This window comes from Haliotis rubra, unplaced genomic scaffold (assembly GCF_003918875.1).
Source record: "Haliotis rubra isolate DU_JTF1 unplaced genomic scaffold, ASM391887v1 Scf703, whole genome shotgun sequence".
NCBI lineage: Eukaryota > Metazoa > Mollusca > Gastropoda > Lepetellida > Haliotidae > Haliotis > Haliotis rubra.
This window is the reverse complement of record NW_025767417.1, coordinates 48,061-54,565: the sequence shown is the minus strand read 5'-3', so window position 1 is coordinate 54,565 and position 6,505 is coordinate 48,061.

Sequence of the window (6,505 nt, the reverse complement as noted above, 5' to 3'; positions counted from 1 at the left end):
TGGACGGTGACAAGCACTGATGTTCAACATGATCAGGGATATGCAGTATGGGTGATAAGGCCTGGTGTATCATATTACCTGATAATGATGTTATCGCTACATTTGGCCTAGGAGTACATAAAGAACATTGTAAACCAAGTTAATAGTAGGGTTGAAACGGTATAAGTAGAACCGCTGTACTTTGTCTTCTGTTCGGTATATCATAATGCAATCCAAAATTCGTTATTTTCGTTTTTTGTACTGTCATTTCTATCTAGACACAAATAGTGCTCTTGTTCATTCAAAATATCAAACATTATGGTTATTTGTTTTCCATGTTATTAACAATGTAAGGTTTGGCTCTTGTTCACAATTTTCTGCATTAAGATCATATCTCATGCACCAAACTGAATCGGACAAAACCAAAGGCCTTGTACCACAATAAGTACCGTACCGTGGTTTGAGCGTACCGTTTCACCCCTAATTGATAGGTATTCTAAACTGTCATCCTACAATGACAGCAGTAAGGTTAGGTTACAAACTGATTTTTGTCTTGCTTGATTTGTGCAATATTTGTGGTAGGAAAGACTTGTCTGAATCATCTGAAACACTGCCATTTAGTTTCAGAACCGCTTATAAATGACTAGGGCCCAGTATTCATAGGTTCTGAGCCAAAATTGGACTTAATTAAGTGCTGGTGTTTGGTGTGGATTTTACTTAAACCAGACAAATTAAATGACAATTTCAAATGTCCCTGACGTTAGTTGACGCTGTGATATGCTACTTACAAAAGGTTGGAACAACACAATTTATTAATCCATCATGCGATGTATGTCAATTTTCATCATTTAATGCTCGAAAAGAAGAGAAGAACAAGTGAATTTTAAATTTGACAATGTGAAGCTGTCATGACATATGTGCAATTTCAGCTGTATGCTACTCAAAAGAAATTACAGAATAAATGGCAGATTAGCTATAACCCAATTCACTCACTCACTCACTTCATAAGCTGTAAAATAAACTTGATGTTAGATAAGTCTTAATCCCTCAAGATTTGTGTTAAGGTTGCTGTAGAAATGATTATTTTTTCCAGAGTGTTTACTAAAGTCAACAGATAATCTCTTCATGTAATTGTACATGAGATGATCATTAAATTAAATTAATGTTCAAGAATGATTGAGATAAAAACATTTGTACATTTCCCTGTTCCATAAACCAGTCGTAAAGCTTTTCTGAAATATAGGAGTTATAGCCCTGTCAGCATTTTGATAATGTGATATGAAATTTGCTGTGTTAACCTCTCAATTGATTATTCTGTGGATGGTCTAGATGTCTCCCTTTCTATTCATTGCATTTTGAAATGGTATAAACAACAAGTAACAAATAGAGCACTTTACCTGTTCCAAGAAATACCAATTTCCTGAGACTCATGAAGATCTGGGTTAGAATTGATCTTCAGTAACCCATGCTTGTCGTGAAGAGGCTTAATTGATCAGACTTGCAACTTGGTTGATACATGTCATCATATCCCAATTGTGTAGATCAATGCTTATGCTGTTGATCACTGGATTGTCTGTTCCAGACTGATTATTTACAGACTGACGCCATATAGCTGGAACATAGCTGAGAACGGTGTAAAATTAAACTCACCACTCACCATTTTCATGTAATAGTATGTGAAGTATCACTTGTCAGACAACAGAACTTTTCCCACATTTAAAAATATTTGGTATTAAAGAGAGCTTGTGTTATATTGTATATTTAAGTGATGATTTTATTTTTATATGAAAGTTTACGCTTTAGGCATTAAAGTTGTGTTAACATGGTTGATGCATACTATCAGCTTCAAAACAAAATGAAATAGATGCAGTGAAATATGATTAGCATATAGTTGTAAATATGAAGTGTTAATATTTTGGAATATTATTTAATATTATTAAAAAATGAACATAATTGTGTAAGTTACATTTGTGTTTGATAATGAATGTGCCTTTGAACATGAACATGTGTGACATCTGAATGAACAAACAACAACAGATGTTTGTTTTTACATCTCTGAGTTGGTTTCGAATAAACAACAAAAAGATTTTGAGTGGCATTTCATTTGCATAATGCCCTCAAAAATGTTTCAGCTCATTGTGTTTCTGGTTTCTTGCATTCAGCATTACTCCAGGTAAAAATGACCAGGGCTCCTTTCACAAAACAAGCTTTTACTAAGGTTAACCTTAACTCCTTTCACAAAGCACTAAGGTGATCGGAAGTCACCTAAGGTAACCTTAGTGCAATGTTAATGAATGAGAGTAGTAGTTTGCTTCGGAAAGGAGCCCTAGGGCCTCCTTTCACAAACACTTAGGTGAGCGTAAGTCACTAAGGTAACCTTAGTGCAATGTTAAAGAATGGGAGTTCAGGTTAACCTTAGTAAAGGTTGCTTCGTGAAAGGGAAACCCTCGGGTGGTGTTGTACAAAACAACCTTAGCGCCAAGACTACCTTAAGTCTATGTTAAGGTATGGGAGTTACGGTCACTTTAGCGCTCAGGGCCCGGTTGTTCAAAAACTCGGTTATCTTTTAACCAGTCGTTAAGTACATTTAACCGACCGTTAACCAATAACAGAGGGTTATCTTGTTGTTCAAAACTCTGTTAACTTTAAACAGGTTGTTAACGTGACGTTAAAGTTAACACACCTAAGGACCGCCGCTAACTTTGTAAGTGTGGCTAACTCGCAAATGGCGTCCATGGCTAACACTGCTTCTTCTATGAGGCCAGTTCAGCAAGGAAATGATAGGGTGTATCGTGGACTGGACTTCGCTACTGGAAATTATTCTGGACGAAGAGTTACATACGAAACTGTAACTATATATGCACTTCATAGGAACTAACATACATGTTGTACAAGAACATGATGCCTACGTTTCATCTTTTAACACTTGTGTAAAGGTTTATATATGTTTTACTACACTAAATGTGAATTTCTTCTGTAAATATTATTCAAACAAACACTTTCAAAGAATCAAACACGTACACCCTATACCCACGTATTGTATGATATTGAACAAGACTAAATGTAGATAATTAAATTAGTTTCATGAAAAAATATCCGAATGAATACTAGTACATTATGATACTGAAAGTGTAATCGGCAGGATATGGTGATTGTGTATACTCTTATTCTACCGACCTTCACCTCAGAGAAATTGCCCAAATATGTACAACAATGTTGACGTATGACATCACTACCGCTGAGATTTCCTAAATAATGGTGGCTGACATGGGTTTTGCATGACCCTGCCCCTTGATTCAGGGATCGTTTGTACATAAATATGAGATGTAAGTAATCAGAATGATTCTGACTATCTGTGTATTGTTACATGTTTTTATCGTTTTCATTTTAAGAAAGAGAAGGAGCGGCCAGAAATGCCGATTATTACCGTTGTCGTTTTTCGTAATTTTGCGTCAGCCATGGCTCACTTCACCCTGCACAGAAACTCTGGACAGTTTCGTATAAACATATCACATTCCTGTATTGTATCTATTTTTAATTTCCTATTTCTTGCTACTATGCTCTTCCCATGCAAATGGGTGTCTGAAAAATTGAGAAAATGCTACACAGCATTAAGTCTGAAATTTTCTTTGTTTACATTTCAAACAGGTGTTGTCTTTCGAGCACAGCATTTGTTTCCACCCCCAATATCTTTCGTTTCAGTTTATCTAGACACTTGGTATTGGGTGAGAAAGACCAGTTGTAATTAGATTCTAAAATGTATGAGGAATTCAGTAGGGCTGGGACGAGTAGGAAAAAATGGAATCGAGTACCCGCATGTACTTACCTGAATCGGAATCGAGTAATCCCGGAAATGTAAGAAATACATTCGGGTCAACCTCTCTGAATATTCAATCACGATTTGACAGAGACTATTAAAGAAAAACTTGAAAAGTGGTAATAAGACATGAAAACTGACCTCAAGCTATTGAATGTAATGTCTGTTTAACCAATATAGAGAGTAACACCATTACTTACACTCCTCGTTATAACAACGAACGTTTCTGTTCCTGCTGCTACTATAACTTAACTACTCACTGCACATGCACAGATAAATTACAGTCATTAAAACTATGTTTCATTAATCGGACAATACCAATGATGTAAAACCCGTGAATTTCCGGGTTAGAATATTGATCTTCAGTTATAACCCATGCTTGTCGTAAGAGGCGACTAACGGGATCGGGTGGTCAGACTCGCTGACTTGGTTGACACATGTCATCGTATCCTAATTGCACACATCGATGCTCATGTTGTTGATCACTGGGTTGTCTCTGTCCAGCCTTGATTATTTACAGACCGCTGGAATATTGCTGAGTGCGGCGTAAAACTAAACTCACTCACTCAATGATGTAAATGTGTGTTACGTCAAAAACGAAAAAGACAAGCTATTGTCTGCCCTCGTCATTATAGAGCTCTCTCCCTTTCCGGGTACCCGATTCCTAGAAATAGGACTCGATTCCAGCTGTACCCGACCCGGATTCGAGTACCGTAGTACCCGTCCCAGCCTTAGAATTCAGTGATGCATTTGTCGCCGCTGAATATGAAATATATGTGATGTAATTGGCGTCTCAATACCGGCCTTCGCGAAACGTTGTGAGTTGTGAGTGATATGCAGGCCTACTTCACAGTCACTTTGATTAATTGTTATATTTGAATATCGAAATATTTTTCACAGCGAACACAACACTATCTCTTGTCATTTTACACGATAATGTTTGAATTTTAAACTTATTTTATAACAATATCTGAATGCTAATGTTATACACGGATGTATTTTATATAAGGAATACAATGGCACAATAGTATTTCCCTGCCGAATCGTTGCAGCGTTCTATAATACAATTATGAAATATAATACATGTTTTCCCTCGTCCTTGAAGATATTGAAAGAACTATCAATGCATTTTCTATAGTCACTTGTGAATTGAACTAAATGGAGGTTCATCTGATCAATGATTATCGAGGAAATTATGTTTATCTACTACAGCGTTCTATAATACACTTATGAAATATAATACATGTTTTCCGACCGTGAAGTCATTAAAAAGAATTATGCATTTTCTGCAGTCACTTGTGAATTGAACTAAATGAAGGTTCATCTGATTAATGAGTATCGAGGAAATTATGTTCATCTATAAATTAGACGCAGTTTCATGTTTTTCAAGACATCTTTCCGGAATATGCGTCTGTGAAGGTGTTCAGATAATGACGATATTGCACAGTTTTATTCATGAGATTCCTGTCAACAGTATAGTCGAATAATAGATCGATATTATTCAGCAGTGTTGGCCCTGGGGCCTATAGTACAATGACAGTTTGATTACTTGCACGTGGTGCTAGTAACATATTAAGTTTCTATTGGCATTGAATGCATATTTCATATAAAAGCTAATGGTATTATTGTCACAACATCTATACTGTTTGATGTTAAAATATTTTGGCAATGTGTGTTCTTACATAACAATTTTTTGACAGACTTGGCAAATAATTAATAAAATGATATTGATATCATCTTAATGACTTGGCCATACAGTCATGACAATTTAAGGAGTGAAAAGTGAGCGATAGGTCTTGTGGGAATTCAAAGATTCATGAAGACTGTAGCCGCCCAAGCGTAACTCCTGTGTGTAATATTTGTAAATATTCTATCCACTGAAAACATGCTTCTACTATTAATATTACATGTATTTTCATGGATTCATCATATTTTATGTATAGCTGTGCTATAGTTTCTCATTTAAATGTCTTTTCTGTTGTCGGAATTGAAGTAAGTCCCACACAGAGCTGGGATCATATGTCTGAAATATATATACAAACGTCTGGAACCTTGTGTTCCAAGCGTTCGTAGCACTACGACATTCGCATGCCTATGATAAACTATAGAGTTGGTCTCAAGCATTGACTGGATTACATTCTCATCGTCAGCAGAGAAATTTCGACTTCTCTTTTCCTTGGGGTGCAGGCGACATTTCGCGATTCCATTTTTGGACGTTAACCACACTATTAAACTTTGACGGCGACGTTAGCTAACGGCATGACTAACCATGTTTTGAACAACGCATATTTAACGTTCTGGTTACCTAACGGTTGGTTAAGGATTTAACCGTCCGTTAGAGTTAACCGGCGGTTAAGATAACCTCGTTTTTCAATGGCGGATGGCATTGTTTATCACCGGGCTCATGAGTAGTAATTCACCTGATGGATCTGGCAGCTGATAGATGTACTGTTTTTATTTCTGTGAATATTTTTACGTACGATGAAGATAACTAGATGTACCATTTCTCTGATATGCATGCAACAGTATGACGATCATGACATTTAGTAAACATTGATATTTTCACACAAATACATTAATCCGACATTTTCATTAATCCGACATTTCCGTTAATCCGACATATTTCTGCAACCACAAGTGTCGGATTAACGAGAGCTGACTGTAGATGTTAGAGGAGAAGGCCCTTCATTTAAAAACAACAAGCATGAA